A 23628-nucleotide genomic window follows, 5' to 3' on the forward strand; every position below is an offset into this window, starting at 1 on the left:
GGGTTTGGATGCTCGCCAGCTCCTTGAGTCCCCTGGGGTGTAGATTGTCAGGGCCGGCTGACTTGAAGGTATCCAGCCTCTCAAGGTTTTCCTTCATGAGGTCAGCATTGATGGAGGGCAGAGGATCTCCCTCACCCGGACTTCCCTGTCCTGTAACGGGCATGGGCGTCCCATGGGACTGATGAAAGACCGACGCAAAGTACCTATTTAATGGGTTGGCTTTTTCCTGGGCATCAGTTGTCAGTTGTCCCATCTGGTTCAACAGGGGTCCAGTGTTGCCCTTCCTTTCCTCTGGCTCCCCACATATCTGAAAAAGGACTTCTTATTGTCCTTGATGCTCAAAGCTAGTTGGAGTTCAGTTGCAGCCTTGGCTTTCCTGGTTTGCTCCCTGCAGAATATTCCTCCTTGGAGGTGACTCCCATCCTCCATCCTTTGTAGGCCTTTCTTTTTAGCCTCAGGAGGTCTGCTAGGTCCCTGGAGAGCCGGGAGCTGCTGTGCCCTCTTGTTGCCTTTCCTCCGAGATGGAATAGACTTAGTTTGTGCATTGAGGATCACTCCCTTGAGGAGCAACCACTTTTCTTGAACTCCCCTCTCCCTGTGGTCATGGTCCCTTAGGGCCTCACTGACAAGCCTCCTGAGCTTGTCAAAGTCAGCTTTCCTGAAGTCAAGGACTTCCGTGTTGCTGACTGACTTGCCAGCTTTACGGCGGATGGGGAAGATGATCAGGAATAAGCAAGCAGTGCATGCACTCTAATTCCCTGCTCCCACCCCAGGAGCAAGGAGAGAGAGAGAGTAGGAGAATGGTGGAGCCTTCACTGCTCACTGACCAATTTACTGCAGTCCATGAAGTCTGCTGCTAGAGACAACCCACGAATTTTTAATTGTGCTTACACCTTATCTGAAATGAGAATGAAGCAGGGAAAGGATTAGGACTCAGAATTACAATGCTACATGAAGCTGTACCTAGGAGGATGCAGTTTAACCATAATTCCTTGATCATGAATGTTCCTAAAACCATAATTTAAACCCAGATTTTAGGGAGATTGCGGCCAGTTTCCATGGAGATCCCAGCAGCAACAGGGCTCTGACAGTGTGAGGTCAGGGTTTCTATGAAGGCTGGTCCCAGCAGTGCTGGCAGGGTGTGTGGCTGGGTGGGGACCTGCTCTGGGGCTGGAATCTTGTGGCAGTGACAGCGTGGTCCAGAGCTGGGTAGACTGATCTGCTGCATGCATGTCCTGGGCAGGGGCATGCAGGCACCAGATCATGGCTCTGCCCCAGCTCCGGACCATGCTGTTACCACCGGAAGATCCCAGTCCCAGCCCTGGAGCAGCTTCCTGCCCAGCCATGCGCCCTGCCAGCGCTGCTGGGGCCAATCTCCATGAAAACCCAGGCCCTGCACTGTCACAGCCCCACCACTGCTGGGGTCTCGATGGAAACCACCTGCAGGGTGGAGGCTGCTGGGAAATGGAGTCCAGCTGCTGGCCGGATCCAACATTTTGCCCACCCCTGTTCTAAGCAAGACTGCTCTATGAGCTGAAAAGGGTGAAGTAGTTGGCACAAATACATTTGAAAATACTGTTGTGATTGCAAAACTCAGTTGTCCTAAGGCACTTGTAAGACACTGGGTATGTTTACATGTGCATTAAGGCACTTTTTCTAATGCGCATTTAGTACCTCCAATGTGAGGTACTAAAGAAATGCACATTAGGCTGCCTTAATGTACAGTAACAAATGTGCATGGTTTTAAGTGATGCATAATGCATAGTATCCTATTTTACTGCACATTAGCCTAATTACATGATTTTTACATGACCCTTTAATGCACAGTAAAATAGGCTACTGCACATTAAAGTGCATGTGCAGATGCACCCACTGACTTCACTCCATTTACATCAATAGAGCTACTCTGGCTGTGCACCTTCTGCATGACAGCAGACTAAAGCCCCAGAAACCATTATGATTTAGACAAACTTCCCTTTAATGACCTCAGAGACTTGCAAATGCAGTCCTAATTCTCCTCCTTTGAGTAGCCAGTTAAAGTCTATTGGCCTGATCCTCTGCTTTATTCCAGTTTCATCCCAACATGACTTCACTGAAATCAGTGTAGTTACACTAGTAAAAACATAGAATAACAAGTGACGAATCGGACTTTAGAAGTTGTTCAAAAACTTATTGCTAGATATAGTACCTATTACTGTATGTAAGCCTATTACAAGCAGTGAGAGTCAGTGAAGCTACACATGGTAGTAAACATAAGATCCAGTAGCATGTGTTTTCAGACTGGGGCTGTGAGCCTCATATTCAGATACATGCAAATATAAAGCAATGCTAATTTTTATAAATGACATTAAATATTGTACTTTCCAGTGCCAGGAGATAACATGTACAGTAAATTGGTTTCAGAGAGAGAGAATATTTAAGATGGAAATTCTGCTGAGCATGAAGGCAGGAGAAGAAATTACAGCTGATACCTGAAAGGCTGGGAAGGTGACATATTAAGGATGTATAAATCCATCTCAGGGCTGTCAGCATAAACATGAATCAAGTCAACTATTAAGGTAGTGAGTGGTAAAGTAGTTAAATGCCAGTTGCTAGTTTAAAGTCTTAAGAAATAGCCAAAAAAATGAACCACTTGAGGCTTTTATAATGCAATAGGAATGAGCCAAATTCCTGAACAAAGTGTGGGTTAAAACACTCAGTATCATGGAGCTAAATTTATACAAGGAAGGCAAAATTTTAGTATTCCCACAATAGTTTCAAGCTCAATTCCCTGTAGTATCTCTCTCTTTTGAAATTTAAATTAAAAAGTAAGCTGAGTTTGTTGATGCAGACCTGACTGCAGCAGGTATAAATAGAAGAGACTATAAAAGCTGTACAGAAAACAGGGATTTCCATTAGCCGTCCTGTTAGGGAAGATTTATAGTCCTTTGCACCATGCTGGCAATTTAATAAAACCAAATCATGGTTTAGAATATGGCCCTTTGCTTTAAAAAAGCACAAATAACACTAGTAAACTAATGACAATTCTACTTTTCAGACACTTTTTCATCTGTGGTTCTCTGAGTGCTTTCAAACATTAATAAATTCAACCCCCATGAGAGCTCTGGTAGCTACTCCATTTCACAAATGGAGAAAAGCAGACTTCCTCAGGGTCAGAGCAAACCCAGCTCGAGACTCAGGAGGAACCATCGGTCCTATCACCACCTTTAAGCTACAGCCTACACAGAAGTGTCTTCACAATATCATGAAATGGTCTCTTGATAATAAATGTAATTTGTAAAATATACAGCCTATGCGTGCTTGGGCGCTTCTGAAGCAAGTTGTTGAATAATGTGTTTTCAGTGAGAAATTTAAATGAGTTCATCATTTATAACATTACGTCATTGTGAGACTTTTTAAAAGTTAAATTTAATGAAATTACTGTCAACTTCAAGCAAGAGGTTGAGCCTGTGATTCATCAAAGGGCATATATCTGTCAGATTTACAGTTCTACGTATTAAAAATTGATCTATTTACATGTATTTTGCTGTAGTTGAAGTTATCAAGGTTATAATTCTGTAACCCAGCCAGGCATGAGACATAGTCATACCTATTTAAGAATGTCAATACTTCGGCTGACTCTTCTTTTTAAGTGGTCATGAATGTATTTGTTCCTGGGATATTTCAGCTTTAACCTATGAGCTTTTCTCTTCACAAAACATGAGCTCTTGTATTTAATAGATCATGAAGAGATTGTTGAACAAGCTATTCTTTTTTTTTTTAATGAATGAACATCTTTGAAATCACTTTAGCTGCCTGGTATGAAATGCCTCTGAGCACTGGTGGTGTTTCCTAATGAATTTTGTCTTAAGGAAACAGCAGAAATTCTAGTGGCAAGATTTTTGAGTTGTCTTGAAGAGATCTAAATCAGATGACAACTGCTCAATGAGTTACACATACCCATACAACAGACAGGTACAAACATATGAGTTACAGTCAGATCTGAAGTAAAATCCCAGGATCAAACGCATCAAAATGTTGTGTGGTCCCAGAATATGAAGCCGGATCCTGAGCCAACTACTACATCTGTTCTCAGCTTGAAACTGAACTGAGCAAAAACAGCCTTAAACTGAAGGACTGAAATATGGATCTGCATTTCCATCTTTTCCAATAATTATTATTTCCAGCAACCCTAGTTGTTTCCTAGGAAATTATTTCACTTCTGACACAGAAGGAAGAGCAAAACCTTCTGCATTGCCCTGACCTTTCCATACAGTTCTGTCATGCAAGTAGTACTAACCAAGCCTTGCTTACTCTGTCCAGTATATCAGGATCTTATCACAGAAGAAAGCAATATTGCTGCAAATTGTGTACGTGTTGGTTGTATAATTCTGAGGTCATGTGTATCACTGTTAACAGACTGGTGTGTTCTTTTAAGATTAAGTTGATTCCACATTTCTGGTGACATTCTGGAAAATGGTGTAGGGACAGAAATGAGGTTGTTAGTATGCAGTTGAAAACAGTTCTCTGGTCCATCCAAGTTATGCTGAGTGTAAGAACTGGTGGTCCAAGGGACTTGATTATATACCACTTTTATATTTTTCCCATTCTATGCCTGCCCTCTAGCAAGGGCCACCTCAAGCCTGCTGTATCTTATGCTTAAATAACTATAGTTTCAAGGGACAATTCCAGACCTAGACCTTCCACCCAAGCTAACTTCCTATGCCAGGCACTGTAAAGAGGATAGAACCCTGGAGTCATGATTTTACTTCTATGTTACTATTTATGTCAGAAACATTTGGGGGTTGGCGGAGTGGGCGCAGATCTCTTGGATATCAGATAATCGAGGCTTTAAGTAGAATCTCTCAACCTTGAATATGCAGGAAACAGTTTGATTTTTGAAGGAAGCTACAGGTTTCTTTTAAATGTTTTTCATAGAGTGATAGGTTTTTTCATCCATAGGTCCAGTTTAACTAAGTTTCTTCCCTATGGTATTTAATCAGTGCCCTTTTGATAAGTGTATACTCCAGAATTATAAGAAAGCTGCTTTAAGGCCACATGATGATAAATTCTCCATAATCTTGAATATATACTAGGTATAGAACACAGCCCTCAAGAAGTATTATGGAGAGCATTAGTGTCAACAGTTTGAAGAGAACTAGAAAAAAAAATGAAGCCCCATCAGTGAATAACATTCCAAATTGTGCATAAGACTGAAAGGAACATTTCTGGGGTGGGAGGGGTGCATGTGAAATATGGCAAAAAAAGACTGATAAACATAGAGCCTATTCATTCAAAATACAGAAAATGTTAAAGGCTTTAAAGGGGTAATATTGATTAAAGAATAGTCTTTAAAAATGTCTGCATCCAAAGATAAGCTCAAGTGAAAGCCAGTAATTAAATGAAAACAGGACAAGAATTTTTGGGAAGGAAGGAAGGACTTTTTTACTTTTTAACTCCTTTATTCAGGGGTTCAGGGTACAAAAAGTTGGCCCCTTGGGCTCCAGGTCCAAAATACAAAGCAAAGACAAACAAATTACCATCAACCAAGAGCACCATGGCATTACATTCTTAACATTCATAACACTGTGACAGACACCTTCATTGTATTACATGTTGTGCCTAACATGCCTGTGACAGGTCGCCCTCCCCAGCACCATCTTCCGGGTCATCCGCGCCTTACGTGGGGCGCCCTTGGAGTCCTCTTGGACCTCTGCTGTCCCGCTCTAATCTCGCCTGCCACGTCTTGATGGAATTAGTATGCGAGTGGGAGACTGCCGATTATATTGGGTATGTTGGGGTCTCTCCTATAAGGTTCTGACCCCTTTTTCCTCTAGTTAGACCTCTCCATCCAAACCCACCAAACAGGGTTAGACTCCGAGGCTCTAGCTCTTCCTTCCAGTGCCTGGAGGCTCTTGGCCTCTTTTCCAGCTCCCTTCTAAGGCACGACACCCCCTGGCCCAGAGGCACATGCTCCAGCCCACAGTCAAAGGGGTCACAAGTTCAAAATCTGGGCGTGACTCCACTCGTCCAAACAACAGGAAAAACACGCACCCGCACCCCCCCCCCCCCCCCCCCCGCCGCCTTTTGCAGGTTGTCTCAAAAGCTGCACCCTCACTGGTGCCAGGATCCAGGACCCAAAAGCTGTGCCCTCACTGGCGCCAGCGGGGTCCAGGCCCCCCAAAAGCTGCTCCCTCACTGGCGCTGGGGATCCCACTCCAGAATGGGTCCCTACAACGAGGCCTCCTCCAACCCCTAATAGCCTCTCCCAAACTACCGGATATAAAACAGCAACACAAACACAAGCCCCTTTGGCTACAACACAAACAGAAGCCACCTAGCTATAATCATGCTCATGCCTACCGGGGATCCTTTATGTCTCAGCAGTATCAGACACTGCTCCTTCATCAATCCTCTCCTCTCTTACATGGCAGGGAGCTCCTTCCTCCTTAGCTGCTGGTAGGGGACTGCCCCCTTGGCCTCAGTTCTGGTGTTTAATGAGAGCCAGGCCCTCCCCTTCCAGTCAGCTGACCACTAGCAGGTGGGGGACACTGGCTCCCTCTGGTCATCCTGGCAACCGGCACCTGAGCAGCTATTCCGGCTCTCCCAGTAGCAGGCACCTTAGTGCCCTGCTACAATGCCATTATGTGGTCGGGACACAGGCCACACGGTTGTATAGACCACAGCTCTCTATAAACAAACTATTCCTACCCTGCTCTATCCAATCATGCATGTGACAGCACCTTCAACTTCCCACACAAAGAAAAAAGAAGAAAACAGCTTGGTGAGGGCCCAGGGTACGGCATGAGCTGGGAGTTGCAGCCCAATCTGCCCAGTCACCCAGACCGGTTATGACATCAGAGCACATATTGAAGACGGCCATCCTTCATGTGGCATAGTACTCCCTCAAAGGCCTAGCGTGCCTCAAAGGCAGGCACCGCCCGCCAGAGCACAGCATGCTCAAACTCCAGCGAGAGGTGCGCTCGCACCAGAAGGCTGAAAAGCCATAGGGCATCATCTGAGCTGGTCCCAGCAAGCCGCTTGCAGTGGCTCTGGAGAATGGCCATCTTGGCCTGACCCGGTAGAAAGTTGGCCAGGCAGATGGTGCACTGCTTGACCACCCAGTACAGGTAGGAGTACATGTAGGTGGTTTCTGAGAGGCTTCTGCCCAGAGCCCGCAGCAGCGGCTCAAGGGCAACAAAGAGCAGCCGCAGGCGAGGACAGTCAAGGATATCATGAAAGAGGTTTTCCTCAATGCCCCCAGGGCACAAGGGGCAGGCTGTCGAGGCAGTGGGTCAAAGTGGGACACAAATGTGCCAGTGGCTAGGATGCCACGCAGCAACAGCCACTGCAGGGTGCCATTCTTCTTGGTGGTCTGTGGCTTATACAATGTGTGCCAAGGCAGGTGGGATGGTGGGGAATCTGACGGCCCCAGGCGCTATCACCATGGTGTATCAGGGTAGCCTGCCAGGACCTGGGCATGGTGGACATGAACCACCCAGGCATATAGGTTTCTATGTGACAGAAAAGCAAAGGGGCAACCCATGTCACTGTCAGGAGACACAGGGAGCGTCAGCAGGGTGCCAGACCCACCAGCCAGCTCACCAGACATGGCTGGGGGGACTGGCCGGAGCTCCCCAGCCATGGCTGGGGTGACTGGCAGCATGGGAAAAGCCTTGCTCAGGGCATCTGCGGTGCAGGGGACCTGGCGTGCCTGGAGATGGTCATCCAAGATGGCTGCTGCCTCCAGTGGGAAGGCAGCCTGGATGTTACACAGGAGATGGCCCACGCTGCAGATGGAGCACATGCCTAGCTGGGTGGTCAGGGCCTTGGGTGAGAGCCATGCTGACTGAGCAGGGTCAAGAAGATAGCTCAGGTAGAGGACACATGCCTGGATGAAAGCGACTGTGAGGCTGGCGGATACCAAGCTAAGCACGGGGCACCTCAGGGCTGGGTTGTACACCAGGGGCTCCCTCAGCAGCTGTGGGAACTGCAGGTGCTAGGCCTGGGGCTGGAGGTGGAAGGTAGCCTGCCAGGCTCATACCATGCTGCAGCAGACAGCCAGAAGCACCACCCAGAGGTCCAGCAGGAAGAGCTTCCAGTTGAAGCTTAGCGCTCCCACCCTCTGCAGGAACCAGCACACCAGTTGTGCTCCTCATCGTACAGGAGTCACTGAAGGGCTTGCAGGCAGGAGGTGGCCACCTTGCTCGCCATGTCAACCAGGCGCTGGCCCCCCTCAGTGACAGGTAGGTAAAGGACAGGTTGTGGGAGCCAGTGGCACCCATCCCAGAAAAAATCTACCAGGAGGCGCTGGAGCCTCTCAAGTAGGTCCTGTGGTGGGTTGAGTATGGTGCACCAATGCCATAGGCTCACTGCCACCAGGTTGTTTGCGATGAGGACACGTCCACTGTAGGAGAGGCTGGGTAGGCGCCAGCACCACCATTGTAGGCAGGCCTCCACCCCTTCCTGCACCATGATGGTCAGTGGCCCAAGGAACACGCCCAGGACCTTGAGGCCTTCACGGCACCAGGTGAAGCCCCCTGGCAAATCCAGGAGGGTCGTGCTGATCCATGTGCCAAGCAGCAGGGTATCACTCTTGGCCCAGTTGATATGGGCCAAGGAGGTGCATTCATAGGCTTGCTGGCAGTCTGTCAGGGCCCGCACGTCTTCCTGGGTGTTAAGGAAGATGGTCACGTCATCTGCATATGTCGACAGCTGGAGCGGAGGGCCAATGGATGGGCCTGTGGCCGATGGCAAGGCCACACCACTCAGTCAGCACCACAGTGCATGCAGCATCAGTTTGATGGCCATGGCATAGAGCATGCCCGACGAGGGGCAGCCCTGATGGATGCTCCTGTGCATGGGGAACGGGGTGCAGAGCACGCTGTTCACCTTGAGCAGGTTGGATGCGTCTTGATACAAGACTCGGAGGACCCTGGTGAAGAGAGGCCCAAAGCCAAAGGCCTCCAGGGTCTGGAAGAGGTTGGCATGGCCGACCCAATCAAAGGCCTTCTCCAGGTCCAGAGAGATGAAGCTAATGTCTAGGCTGAAGAGTTCACTGGCTGAGAGTAGGTCGCATAGCAGGAACAGGTTGCCTTGAATGGTCCTGCCCAGCATGCAGTAGCTCTGTTCAGGCCCAATGACAGAGGCTATGACGGTGTGAAGGCGGGTCGCCAGCACTTTGGTCAGAATCTTGTAGTTCGTGCACAGCAGGGAGACTGGCCGCAAGTTAATGCAGCCAAGTTCTCCCTCCTTGGGCTGCAGCGTAAGCACCGCTCAGTGGCGGCTGATCAGCAGGACCTTGTCGGCAAGGCTCTCCTGGAAAACGCGCAGGAGGCAGGGGCTGAGGAGAGGCCAGAAGGTCTTGTAAACCTCAGCAGATAACCCGTTGAGGCCTGGGGCTTTGCCAGAGGCGAGGCCAGCCATGGCAGCTGCCAGCTTCTGCAGAGATAATTCCTGCTCAATCTCACTGGCCTCCAGGGCACAGAGATGTAGCAGGCCCTCATGGAGTTCCCGCATGGCTTCAGGGAAGGACGGCTCAGCTGCAAACAGGTCACGATAGAAGGAGATGGCATGCTCACATACTTCACGCAGGTCTGTAATTACCTGGCCCTCGGGGGTCTTGATGCGATCTAAGACTTTGCTTGCTGCCTGCCGCCGCTCGAGGTTGAAGAAGAAGCAGGTTGGGGAGTCAGTTTCTGCCAGCTCTTGGCAGCGGGCGCAGATCCTCACTCCATGGGCCACTCTCTCCACCCAGCCATGCAGGAATTTTCTGCAGAATTGGCAGCCTGGATGCAGCCAGCAGGGCAGCCTCAAGCTCTGCCACATCTTCCTCCAGCTCTCAGATATGGTGGCACAGTTTATTTGTGGCCAGATGGATGTACTGCTGGCAAAAGGCCTTGTTCTGTACCTTGCCCACATACCACCATAGCTTCCAGGAGGAGTAGCTCAGTCTTGTGGCCTCCCAGCCCCGCCAAAAGTGGGCGAAGCAGTCCAGGAAATAGGAGTCTTGAAGCACGCTGACTTTGAAGCATCAATAGGATGCCTGCGCGCAGATTCTCCCTGGCAGGCTCAGTTCACAGCAGGCTAGGCCATGATCTGACAGGCCTGAGGGAATGATGCGCCCGCTGCGCAGGAGTGGCAGATGGTGTCTGGTGACATAAAGGTGGTCAAGGTGGGCCATGGTGAGACCACCGGCACTCATCCTGGCCCAGGTGTACTGGCATGCGTCAGGATGCAGGGCTCACCAGACGTCAATGAGGCCTGCAGTCTCCAGGACAGACTGCACCTTGTGGCCTGAGGGCAGGTGAGGCTCAGGCCCCGTGCAGTCAAGCGACGCTTCAATGGTGCAATTAAAGTCCCTGCCTATGAGGAGCAGGTCATCATCCTCATTAGTGTCATGCAGGAGGGTGGCCAAGGTCTCAAAGAAAGAGACCCTCTCCTGGCCATCAGTGGTTGTGTAGATGTTGACGAGTAGCAGGTGGTGTTGTGCTAGGGTAATGTGGACAGTCAGCAGGTGGCCACGGATGACCTCCCGCACCACCACCATATCATGCTGTAGTTGTGGAGATAGGAGAGTCATGGTGCCATGGCTCAGGAACAAGTGGCCTCACCAGGCAGCATGCCAAGCCCCCTGGTTGAGCCTGTCAGAATGTGTCTCCTGGAGGAAGGCAATGGCCAGCTGCTTGTGGTGCAGGAGCTCCAGGACAGCCTCCCATTTCACCAGATCTCAACAGCCGTTGATGTTAAAAGTGCCAATGGTCATGGCTGCCATGGGTGTGGGTGTGGGTGTGGGAGAGGAAGAGCGAGGTAAGGTGTAGGTGGAAGAGCGAGCACCCAGGAGTAGAGCAAAATAGCAGAGACAGGTTGGGGAAGGCCTATCATGCCTTACTCTACTCCAGGGACCCCCCAGGCCTCACTCATCTCTCACCCACTGTGCGAGCTTCTCCAGATGGTAAGCCATCTGGCGAGTGCCTAGATCCTGTTTCATAAGTTTGGATGTAGCTCTGGCAGCCTTGACAAAGAGTTTAGGATCTGCGCACCACTGGGTGATGCACCCTGCTACATTCTTCTGTCCTTTGGTCTGCTTCAAAAAGGCCAGGAGACCCACATAGTCAGGGCCAACCCAGGGGGGTCTGCCAACATGGGCTGGACATTTCCAACAGAAGCACGGTGAGGCTGCACCCCAGGTGGGAGCTCACACACAAATGCAGTGTCTACACACTCAGTGTCTAGACACATCAGCCTCCTCTCATGGTCCAGGTTGAGGACTGACTCCAAGAGAGCAATCCCCAACTTCTTGTGAAGAGAGAGGCTGTCCTGCTCTCAATGTCACTTGCGACACTCAGAAACCTGGATCTCCATCTCACTAGCTTCCTCATCCACTTCGGTAGGCAGGGATGCGAGGTTAGCAGACTCCTCTGCAGCCCCCTGGGTCAGGCCTCCAGAAGAGAGGCATTCTGTGTTACTTTTACTGCCAACCGACTCCAGGAGCTGGGAGTCAGGCAACGGGTTGGTGACCCCCACCATCACCTCTCCTGCCTCCAAGTTATCCCTATCTGCAGTCACGTGCAACAGGGTCACTGGCATAACAGCCGGAGTGGGGTCAGGCTCCCCAGCAGCGACCCCCCCCTAGCGCCAACGGTGGGGATGGGGTGTTCTGAGAGGCCCCCTTCACCTTCCTCTCTTTATTCTTCTTCTTTCTAGTGGCAGGTGGCCCACCCTTCATAGGGGACAGGCAGGACTGCTCCTGGCCCACCCTGCCAGGGACAGCCAGCTCAGACAAGGCCGTGGTAGAGGGCAGCCAGGTGGAGGCCCAAGCCCCATCATTCAACAGGGCCTTGGTGCCACAGTCACCTGCCACCCCAGCCACCTCGGCCAGAGTGGTTGGGGCAGGCAGGGGGCAAGTGGAGATATCAGCCCCTCCACCTGGTGGGGTCTCTGCACCGGGGGGGTGGGCACCGTAGGTGGAATGGGTTGGGGAGAGGGCTGGGGAGTAGTCCCACTTCTCTGCTGGATGATGCTGTCACACCAGAGACCCCAGCCCCCTCAGATGGAACAGGGGTGAAAGGAGGTCAAGACGAGCTCCCAGCCCCACTGGGTGGAGCCTATGTCTCATCAGTGCCACTGCAGTCACCGATGTTCCAGCTGCTTTCCCCCATGGGCACTGGGCTGCCAAGTGGGAAGAACTACCACATTGGAAACACGTGGTCTCCCCTAAGGAAAAATAAATCGCCAACCTCTGCCCATCATGCATGAGGGTCAAGGAGCGAGGCAGAGACCAAGAGCCCTCCCTGAGGAGCATGAAAACCTGCCTTTGAAAAGACAGGACATGCTTCAGCTTCGGGTCCTTGCTTCTGATTGTCAGTTGGAGAAAGGGACTCATAGGAACCCCATAGAGCTCAGGTCCCTTGGCCAGCTCCTGGTTGGTCACTTGTAGGGGCACATTGGAAATCATCACCCTCACTGCCTGGGTATCTAGGGGTGTGACAAGGTAGTGTACACCTGTGATGTCTAGGCCCTCCGCGCACACCCTGTTGACCAGGGTGGAAGCATTCCGGTAAATCACTGGGACCATGTTAACATGACCCATGGAACATATGTTACGCTGTCCCAGGAGACCAGCTAGGGCACCTACGCAGACCTCAACCCTGACATAGGGAGGGGTGTGAGCCCTCAAGCCATGGTTAAGGGGGAGGTCTTGAGAGGCATCCCCATGCCAGCCGCTGGGTGTAGGAGTGGCAATTCCTGCTAGGACAGGGTTAATAAGCTAAGGGAACAAAAAATGAAGATGTGTATATTAGCTACAAAGATAAGTGTCTGGGAATGCAGCCATAAAAAACGGGGGGAAAAAAGTTAAGTGCCTGGAGGGGGGCAGGGAAGGGAAGGGAAGGGGCAGAGTGAAAAGAGTTCGGGGGGGAGGGGGGCTTATGGGGGTTAGGAATAAAACTGTAGGATGAAACCCTGAAAGTAGCAACTTGCAGACAGAAACCAGAAGTAAAGGGGGAGGGGACAGAAAACAGCGAAAAAGAAGAAAAAACACTGCAAAAATTCAAGAAAAAAATCAGAAAGGGAGATAAACAGAAACAAGAGACTTTTAGACAGGTGGGAGTCAGAATAGAGAGGGGTGGGAAGTCAGGGAGTCTTACGCTCAGGATCGCCCCATGCAGCTCCAAGTGAGCCTGGTCTGAAGCATCCAAAGCAGAAGGAAGGAAGGGAAATCTATCTTTCCTTCTGCAGCAATTATTTGTAACATGAATCTACAGAGATAGATAGATAGAACAGAATGTTAGGCCAAGCCTATGCATGAGCATTGTTATATGGAAGCAAAGTCAGCTCACAAATTTTCACAACTATGATAATATATATATATTATTGTAGTTGTGTAATATATATATATTGTTGTGGTTGTGAAAATATGTGAGGTGACTTTGCTTCCATATAACAATGCTCTTGCACAGATTTGGCCTAACATTCTGTCTTGTAAGCAGCTTATTAACCCACAGTTTTGCACAGATTCTCTTGTGCCATTTTCAAAAGGATTTGATTACACAAGGCCCTTGTAGATCGCTTCCTGTATTCTTGCCAATGAGCAGAGTGTTAATAAGCTGCCAGGTGAGATTGCTTAACCTCCTGTTGAGCAACTGAATGGAAACTGAGCATGCTAAAAATATTTGGAGAGATTGGTTTGATTTCTTCCCATGACATCCTCTATAATTTATCATTTCAGCTCATGCTTATTCTGTTTTCCTCATTTTATTGTGGAAGGAGCCTTTTTCTCTTGCCTTTTACTTTAACCACATCATGGAGGTGGATCCAACCTGAATCCCTTGATGTTTGTCAAAGCTTATTAGGCCATATGTTTAGCAGTCTCTTTTTGCCATCTGATGATCCAGGAAATGTTGCTGAATATTCTGCTGAACACCATACATTGGTATTAAATACATCACAAATTGCTGGGTTAATGAACAAGTAATGTTACAATTTTTGTTTTGAGAGTTTGTGTGTAATTTGCATATGTAACCACACCTCTGGCAAATGGAAAGTTTCTGTCTTTATTAGTGCAGAAGACTTTTCTGCTTTGCTAAACTTCAGTGAAGCAAACCCTACATCTAATGGCTAATTAACTTAATTTCAGCAGATTAACTGGACCAGACAATTTTCTATGTGAAGACGCTGAAAATAAAATCTAACATGACATCTTGAGTATTCATCAAGAGTAGAGATAAATACCAATATTTCAATATTCAAGAAGGGAGACAGGACACATTTAGAAAATTACAAATCTATTAAGTTTTACATTGTAACTTGATGACAAATGGAAGGGATAAGAATAAGTACAAAGTGCTGCACCTGGGGAGAAAAAATCACCAATACACTTATAGACTGGGAAGTACCATTCTACTTACCACATCAGTGGAAAGGGATCTTGGAGTCGTAGTCAACACAAAAATGAACATGAGTCACCAGTGTGATGAGGTAATAAGTAAGGCTAACTGCACTCTGTCCTGCATTAGCAGGTGCATCATGAGCAGGTCTAGGGAGGTGATGCTTCCCCTCTATGCGGCATTGGTGAGGCCGCAACTGGAGTACTGCATCCAGTTTTGGGCGTCGCACTTCAAGAGGGATGTGGATAACGTAGAAAGGGTTCACAGGAGGGCTACTTATATGGTTGAGGGCCTGCAGGTAAGATCCTATGAAGACAGACTGAGGGACCTGAATCTTTTCAGCCTCCTCAAGAGAAGGCTTAGAGGTGATCTTGTGGCTGTCTACAAACTCATCAGGAGGTGTCAGCAGGGAATAGGGGATACTCTGTTTACCAGGGCACCCCTTGGGGTTACTAGAAACAATGGCCTTAAACTGAAGGAAAATAGATTTAGATTGGACATCAGGAAGAAATTCTTCATGGTGAGGGTTGCCAACATATGGAATGGACTTCCAAGGGAGGTGGTACTTTCCCCTACCTTGGAGGTGTTCAAGAGGAGATTAGACAAGCGCCTGGCTAGAGTCATCTGACCCCAGCGCTCTTTTCTGCCCAGAGCAGGGGGTCAGACTCGTTGATCTAATAGGCCCCTTCCAATCCTAGAAATCTATGAAATCTATGAAAGAATATTTGAAATTTAGTTTCTACAAAGCAGTCTAGAGAAAGCAGCAATATGGTATAGTCAAAAGTTGCTGGTAAATTTAAGCTCTTCAGCTTTTGTACACAGATTTGTAGATTAGATGTAACCATAGCCACTGGAGTTAGCAGCTCTCAGATATAATAAAAGCAACCATTTTGGACACAAAAGTGTGTCACAGTCCACAAATTGCAAAGAAATGCAATGGCAAAATACATGACTAAACGTACCATTAGAGGACAAAGCTCTGATGATGATGAAGAAGCAGAATTTTTTGTTGAGTCTCTTCCTAAATCTGCAAAGCAAGGTTTACAATAGATTTCCTTGTGCCACACAGTGATTTTCAAAACAGAAACATTGAAACATGAAGATTCATATAGGACTATGTTGCAGGACAAGCAGCAAGTGCAAATGATCAAACAGTAACTTGTCTACTGAACAGAGCATAAAAGATATCCTTAAAGAATTTTTATGCATGATTTAATGGACTAATATGCATTAAGGATACATCATATAGAGCTCATCAACTTCAGTGAAACCACTTGTAGAGAAATAATAAAAAGCATGTATAATAATAAAAAGCAGGGAGGAGAATATTATCTTGTGGCAGTGCACTTGCAGTGTCTGCCACTTTAAGGGTCATTTGAAAACACTGGCTGCCTATATAAATACAGCAGTTTGTTGCTGGCTACCCAGGCAGAAACGTTGCCTGGCAGAAAGGCTGTATGAAACATCTCGTATGTAAGAGCAGGTGGTTCTTGGTCCTGGGCATGACCTAAAACTGCACCCTGCTGAGGATGGGTGGCCTGGTGAGGCTCCTGGTGGTGTGGGGGCTGCCAGGAAATACCAGGCCAGTTACCACTCCAGTAACAGGTGGGTCAGGGCACCTTAACCCCTAGCCCCCACAACACTGTGGGTACAAGGAGGCCAGGCATGGCTATGGCCACCTGAGCCCAAAGAGGGTGTAAGACCCAGGTGGGGCCAGGCATGGCTGTGGCCACCTGAGCCTCTGCAGGGGAGGGAAACCCCGGAGTCCCAAAGGAGGGGATAGATGTGTAACCCCAGAGAGGGGGTGGTAGCGAGAGCCCAGAAGAGGGTTGAGTAGGGCTGAGTGTCAGCTTGAATGGCAGCACAAGGGGATATGCTGAGTAGGGCTGTGGGACAGCCTGAAGGGCAGCGCATGGGCCAGCCCCCTGGAGATCAAGTTGAGGGAAGCGTGGAGCCCCAGTGAGGGGGAGCAGAGAGCTGGGAGCCCAGTACATAGGGCCATTTGTGTATGTTTATGTAAAGCTGCCCCGGGAGAGGCCAGGGCAAGCTTGGCCTGGGTCAGGAACTTGGCTGGTCACTACCCAGGTGAGGGTTGCGGGAGAGACCCAAGAGACTGTACATCTGCCACCCAAGGCACGATCCAGAGAAAGCCTATGGCCACTCTAAGAGGGAGCAGGGCAGAATAAGTTGTCGATGTGAGAGAGAGGCCCTGTGAGAGGGGTAGAGTGCAAGAGGCCCTAGTGAGAGGAGGGTGGAATGAATATGTGTGTGTGAAAGAGGCCTGACAGTGAGGGCTAAGCTTGGCCCGGCTCTAGGCCAGGAGCATAATGTCACCATGGATGCCATCTGCAAGGCATGGGCTGTGGTGTAGGAAAAGTTCGGAGTCGCAGATAGCGCCCCCTGGCATCAGGGCATGTAATGGGCAGTCTCCCGCATTTTCCACCAGGTTATGGAAACAGCAAAGTCATGGCAGGAGAGACTGGGAGGACTGCCCCATAGGGACAGGTGGATGGGCCGGCGTGAGCCCTGGCCCTGAGAGCAGCCCCCATCACATATCTATGTATCAGTTTATTCATAGTACATAGATGCCTAAGCACCTTTTATACTAGATGGTTGAAGTGACTCATCCATTAAGTTTAAAATGTGTTTGTATTAAAATCTTTTGAAGAGGTATACATCCTAAGCTCTTGTGTTTTGTGAGAAGATAATCATATAAGATTGCAAGAACCAAGGACCAAGCATGTGTGATACCAATGAGAAATAAAGGTGGCTCTAACTTTGTTTGCAATTGAAGTTGGTGTCACTGTATTATGCATTTAATAATATATTCAGAGATTATTTCTTTTTATAGGCTTGACTTTGAAGATTGCTCCTGGGACATAAAAAGCTCTAGTAAAATTATGCATAAACTAATATTTTTCATACTGGCTAAAGGTTTTATTGCCTCTGATTTTGGGTGCTCAAACTGGGCCTGTTTTTCAGAGGATAAGTTCTCAACCCTTTCTGATAATCAGGCACCAATACGTTGTCTCAGTTTAGGAATAAAAAATGGAGACACCCAAAATCACTAGCTGCTTTTTTACAACTTTGGTGCTTATAGCCATGTGTAGACAAAATGAGGGGCACGTGTGCATGACACTTTAAAGTGGGCTTTAAAGCTTTTGCACCACTTCAATGGTGTTAGTGTTTGCACGTGTTGACGGCGTATTGCGCTCTAATTCTAGCCACTATAGCAAATTCGGCAGCGTGATGCGCCTTAAATGACTTGGGGTGCAGCAAACTAAAACTCCTTCGAGGAGTTTTAGTTTGCTTCCCTATAGCCATGGAGTGAAGCACCGGGCTCCATTCAGCTCAGGGGCTCTGCAGGAAGCCCATGCAGGCAGCTTGGCAGTATTCTGGGAATATAGGCTCCACCCAAGAAAAGCGGGAAGATTGATCTTTTTTAATTATTATTATTCCCTGAAGCCTGCCTGCCTGAGCTGCGTGGGGGCCTAGTGCTTCCCTCCATGGCTGTGGTGCCCCCTGGTACCGTCCAAACCAGATGCCTGTAGGCAGGTGCTGCCTGGTGGGGGCTGTCGCTGCTCCATTCCCCCCGCAGCCCAGGGACTACTCTGCCCGCCAGCAGCTTGCCTTCCCCTCCCCACCACTGGAGAGGCAAATAAGTTGGGGGGTGTGCACAACACGGGGGTTTAAAGGCCATTAAATTGAAGCGGTATTTTTAAAAACCTACCACTTCAATTACGGGCCCTGTTTCATCTACACACATCCCATATCTTGGATGGAGGCCTATGGACAGGGGCAGCTCCAGGAGTAGGGGGAGGGTTGGGATGCACAGCCACACCCTTCTTTAGTTCATGCGCCACTTAACATTTAAAACAAATTGCCCAGTAGGGACAGCCATGCTTCTATTCAGGTAGAGCTGAGGGAATCAATTCACTTCATGGCTCATTATTATATACTGGATTTCTGCTAATTGCTTTACTCCATAGGTGTTAATAACCCAGATCTTCCTCTAATCCAGCCAGCCTTTCTTCTATAATTATTCTGTCCGTCATCCTCTCCTGGTAATGTTTCTTTGCTCACTCCTCATGGGAACCTATACTGGGTAGCTTTGTTTCTAGGGAATTTGAACAAACTAGAGACAGAGAGGGGAGGGCAGAGCTGGGTTGAAGGCAGGCTGAGCTATGCCGTGGCACAGTAGTCAGAGTCAGGAGGGAGTTGCCAAGGTGAAGTGAAGAGGTAAGTTACGGCAGTGACCCTTTGCAGTTATTCATTGCAGTAGATGATAGAGGTTATGGGAGGATGAATCAGCAATGCAACCAGGGCAGCAAAAAAGATAGTCATGGGTGGACGAGAGGGGTTGGTCTCTCTGAGGAAGAGTATTGTCTGCAGCTGAAGTGACCTTCAAACTATTTGTTTCTGTATGTGAAGGGTGGAAGGCAGTAAAGGCCAGCTATGGGCATGCAGTGAGGTGCTGGGGAGAAGTGAGGGAATCATTTACAGCTGTGCCCCATGTTTGAGGGCTGTGAGAGGTGGTGGAACTATTTGGGAGATATTTTGAGGAGGAGTAGGCTAGAAGCTTTCACAGATGCTGCCCTTCAAATGCAGTGTTGGTGATATACACACAAGGCCTTGCACACATGCAGTTTAGTTTGCTAATAAAAGCCCTGGTTTCTGAGGTGAAAAGCAGTTGGTAAAAGGGCCTCATGATCTGGTTTCTGGCACTATGGGACATTCATGTACAATGCTCAATGCATTTGACTTCTAAGTTATAGGAATTGATGCCAGGAAGAGATTAAATAAGAACTTTTTGAGTGTTTAGACAAACTTAATGAGCACAAAGCAAGCACTACGCCATTTTGTTTCAAGAAAGATTTATCACTGCTCTGGAGCTGAGGCAATAAATACCCTGCAAATGAACTTTATACTCACTTATAAAATAAAATCCACATTAATCTCAACTATAAGAGATAACTGTAAATTCAATGAAAGTGAATAAGAGCAAAGACTTTGAAAACAGAGCACAGGCACCTGGGCAAATGTCAGGACAAAGTTGATCGTACTCAATAATCAAAACACCCCTGGAAATATTCTCAGATAGGTCACATTTGACCAGTGAGTCATGTGTCTGCCCTGAAAACAACTGGGGAGAGAATAACTATCAACAGTGTCCATTCTGAAGAATTCTGTAGTACAGCTCAAGTATTTTGTTACCGGGGGCATGAAAGTCAGTCACTGCAAGAGGAATATGGGGAAAGGAGCAGCAGATTTAAATTTTAATTCAAGCTACTATAGGCCCTCACAGGTCAATAGAACCAAGTAAGTTCATGCAGTGACTGTTTGGCATGTATGAGTCATGGATGTGTATACTGTAAGCATGAGTTATGTTAGTTCTATCTCTCGGTAGGCAGCCTTTTGGGGGAATTATATTATTTAAGCCTTCTATAAATAACTGGCATTAAATCTCCTTTGTTGGGTAAAAGGTCAATACTGTTCTTGTCAAGCTGACTCTTCAGTTTAGCATAACTAGGTACTTTAGGCTAAATACAACTTTCTTTAAAACCAATGCAACCCTACTGAAGCCAATAAGGGAGCACTAAGAACTCAATTTCTCTCTAAGATTGTGGAAGGGGGAGAGTGTAATCTTCTGTGCCGTTCACCAGTGTGCTTTGTTTGTATGTTTTTTTCAGACTTCGCTGTTGCTTGGGGAATGGACAGCTTGCTGCTGGGTTAGATTTCTTGGAAGGTCCTCAGGGATTCTATCCTGCCACATCTTGCTGGAATAAGCTTGTTTAATTGGAAGGAAAATGGTATGCCCCACCTTTTCTGGCACCCTCCTTCAATCTTCACCTCTGTCTTCCCGTTTTGGGGCTCCGCCTCTCCTACACCCCACCTAGCACCAGCCAAGGATCTTATTTCCCAATTCTCTAGGGCTGGTCACAGTATAGATTTTTTTTATCTTGGCCTTTCGAGTTACAATAGTCACGTTTGGACGGTATCTCATCCAGCTTTTTTTAGGCCATATTGGAACTGGCCTAGACTCTTTCCTGACCCCAGGGTACCTTGCTTCCCAATGTATTTTTCCCTCTCTCTGGTTTGTACTTGCTACAGTCCAAGTGTCCATCTCTCCTTCTCTCCTCAGGTTCCTGGTTGGTCCACTCCTGTCTGGAGATGTCTGAAATCCATGGCACCGTCTCAGGTAAATAGTTTAGCCCTCTTGGATTTAGCTTATTTTCAGAGTCCCCTTCCTGGGGCTGCCACCACTTACTCTCAGTGGGGCTATACTCTGCCCAGGGCCACTCTGGGCCCACCGGGGAACCCACTTCTGGTTCCTCCTGCCCCCAGTCCATCGGGGTTTTATTCCATTTTTAAGGGGCTGGTTGGTGAATTGGTGCCAGCACGCAACCATAAAGCATGTCCATGCTGGCATGGGAGCTGCTCCTGGCTCCTCCCGGAACCGTTGCTCTTTTTATTTCTTCTTTCTCTGGCGTGGCAGTTTTTTCTGCTGCACTTCCAGCTCGGCGCAGCGTCCCGCTGGCTCCATTCATCTCCCTCTTCAGGTGAGCTCTTCTCCATGGTCTCGTCCCTGCCACAGAGAGGAAAAAGAGAAGGAATGAAGAATACGTATATGTTTTTAGCTTTTAGTAACTCTTTCCTATTAGATTAGAAAAAATGGATAGTTAGATCTGCTGTGGTGGGGGGACATCAAGGGTTATTCAAGCCCCCACACAAATGCAGGATTCACTGTTCCTAAACCATTCCAGATAGATGTTCATCTAGACTTTTCTTGAAAACCACTGTGGAAGAAGATTCTACATCTTCTCTACACAGCTTTTTTCAGTGTCCTACTGTTCTACAGTTACAATATTTTTGCTGAAACATAATATAAACCTGATTTGCTTTGCCTCACCTCTAAACTAAATGTACCCATGAAGAGGTGAGAAAAGCCCCTTTTAAACCCACAGCCACAGAGGGAAACAACTGACCTACCCCACCAGAGTTGGCAACAACAAGGGATTGGAAGTCACAGTCGGAGACCCACTTTACTAGCAGCTTCTCCATCTGGGTTGCACCTCCCTGCATCTGTGCTGGTATTTCTGGCCTGATGCCAAGACCAGAAGTGGGGCAAGATGGACTCTAGAGGGGAACTCAAATGCTGGAGTGTTGGGACACCAGAGCAGAAACCCTGGGAGATGGGGAGAGGGCTGATTCTCAGCCTGGGATCTCAGAGGAGCTGTGTGTCACTGTGTCATCCATCCCTTGACATCCTGCTCTTATCTGGTGCTGGACATTACTCCTCAGGGAGGCGGGCTCCTCTTTGGGACTGTCTGTGATGTCTCTGGCTTGTAGAACAGCTGGGTATGCCAACTGGGAGCACCCAGCTACAGCGTTGCTGTTGCTCCCCAACTTCTCCCCAGCAGCCAGCTTTTGTAGTTGACTGCCAGTGCTGATTGATGATGTCATCTTCTCTCATCAACCCAGTGCTTGCACCCAGTATATCTTCCTGTGGTTCTCTGCTTCTTGCCACCATGCCTGAACCCAGTAAGTTTTCTTGGCTCACATGGCTTTAAGGGTTGTTTTCCCACTGCTTCTCTGCCCCCGAGAAAAGGGTCTCCACCAAGGTTCCCTCTAAGGTGCACATGTGCACAGCCGCGCACAACTAAAAGTCTGGCCGCTCACAGACTTTTCAAGGCCGCGCATCGGGAGAGGAGCTGAAGGTCAGCTCCTAGATGAGGTAGGGGCGTGAACCTGGCGCAGGCTTCGCCAGCTCTGGGGAACTGCTCCACTCCCCCGCTTCGCCTTGGGGAGTGAGGAGGCATGTGGCATCAGGGCCGGGGAGTGGAGCACTTCCCTGTAACCGGCAGAGCCTGCACCAGCCCCCTGCTCCAGCCTCCATTACTGCCTTGCCTCACCTCAGGGAGGAGCCGCTGCCTGCCCCAAGTGAGGCTCTGCCGACTCTGGGACACTGCTCCGCTCCCCGGCCCTGACACCATGTACCTTCTCACTCCCTGAGGTGATGTGGGGGAATGGAGCAGTGTCCTGGAGCCAGCGGAGCCTCACTTGGGGCAGGCAGCAGCTCCTCCCCAAGGTGAGGCAAGGCAGGGATGGAGGCTGGAGCTGGGGGTTGGCGCGGGCTCCACTGGCTCTGGGGAAGTGCTCCACTCCCTGGCCATGATGCAGGGGAGTGGAGCATTTCCATGGAGCCAGCGGAGCCTGCTCCAGCTCCAGCCTCTGGCCCCTGGCCCCCAGCTCCAGCCCTTGGCCCCTGGCTGCAGTTCCAGCCTCCGGCCTCCGGCCCCCAGCTCCAGCCTCCCACCCCAGCCTCTCGGCTCCAGCCCACAGCCTCCAGCCCCCAGACTCTCAGCTCCAGCCCAGCTGTGGCCCCCAGCCCCAGCCTCCGGCCTTCAGCCTCTCAGCTTCAGCCTCTGGCCCCGGCCTCCAGGACCCAGCCCCCAGCCTCCAGCCCTCAGCCCCCTTTGGTAAGTGTCCCATGCCGGGCTGAAGCAGCGTGCTCACGGACTGAGGCAGCATGCTCATGGACCGCTACTCCTTAGAGGGAACATTGGTCTCCACCCCTTCAGGCTCATTGCCCTGCAACAGCGATATTGGCCAGAATTTCTCCTATATTCCTTTTTGGTTTTCTTTATTCAGTGGAGCTGGGCCTTGGGGAATAGCTGCCACCCTCAGGACTGACTTGCACTATTGCAGGAGGTTGCTGCAAGTGGCCATAATGGCCCTATGGGCTGAAAGACTTACCCAAGTTCCAGTTTCTTGCTTTGTGTTGTTCTTCATCTCTTTTCCATTTACCAAGCCTTGACAGAATGACTGTTGGGGTCGGCTTAGCTGCCATATCGGGCCTGAGACAACCGCAGGCCTAAGGGGTTGAAGAAAAAAAAGAACACCCATTGGGAGCCAAGGGCATGACTGACACTTGAATAGCTGGGTGGTGCTTGGATGGGATGTAAGGGAGGTAAGAGCCCCAAAGAAGAATTGGATCTGGCATATCTGGGTCAACACGCAGCAGATTAGACCACCTCCTGACAAACAAACCTTCAACACCAAGACATGGCAAGCGAGAATCAGGTGAGCTTTTCTGAGTGTTTGAACTGGGTGAGTATAAACATCCATGTGTTGTCATAGCCAGATGTTTACATCTCATGGCAGGGTCTTCTGCACGCTCACCCTTATGACTGAACAGTTTGACCTCAGGTGTCAAATGCTTATGGCACAAACCCTCTTTTACCTGCCACGCTTGATGTTT

The 23628-nt window shown here is 49.0% G+C and overlaps 1 long non-coding RNA gene across 1 annotated transcript in view; it reads left to right on the forward strand.

Annotated features, from left to right (window-relative positions):
- Positions 1-22177, forward strand: part of LOC112550569 — a 69199-nt gene extending 47022 nt beyond the window's left edge. Inside the window, exons 4-6 of the long non-coding RNA XR_003094494.1 lie at positions 20057-20176; positions 20509-20565; positions 20863-22177. This is a non-coding gene — a long non-coding RNA (uncharacterized LOC112550569). The remainder of the gene's footprint in view (positions 1-20056; positions 20177-20508; positions 20566-20862) is intronic.
- Positions 22178-23628: the final 1451 nt, after the last annotated feature.

This window comes from Alligator sinensis, unplaced genomic scaffold, assembly GCF_000455745.1.
Source record: "Alligator sinensis unplaced genomic scaffold, ASM45574v1 scaffold47_2, whole genome shotgun sequence".
NCBI lineage: Eukaryota > Metazoa > Chordata > Crocodylia > Alligatoridae > Alligator > Alligator sinensis.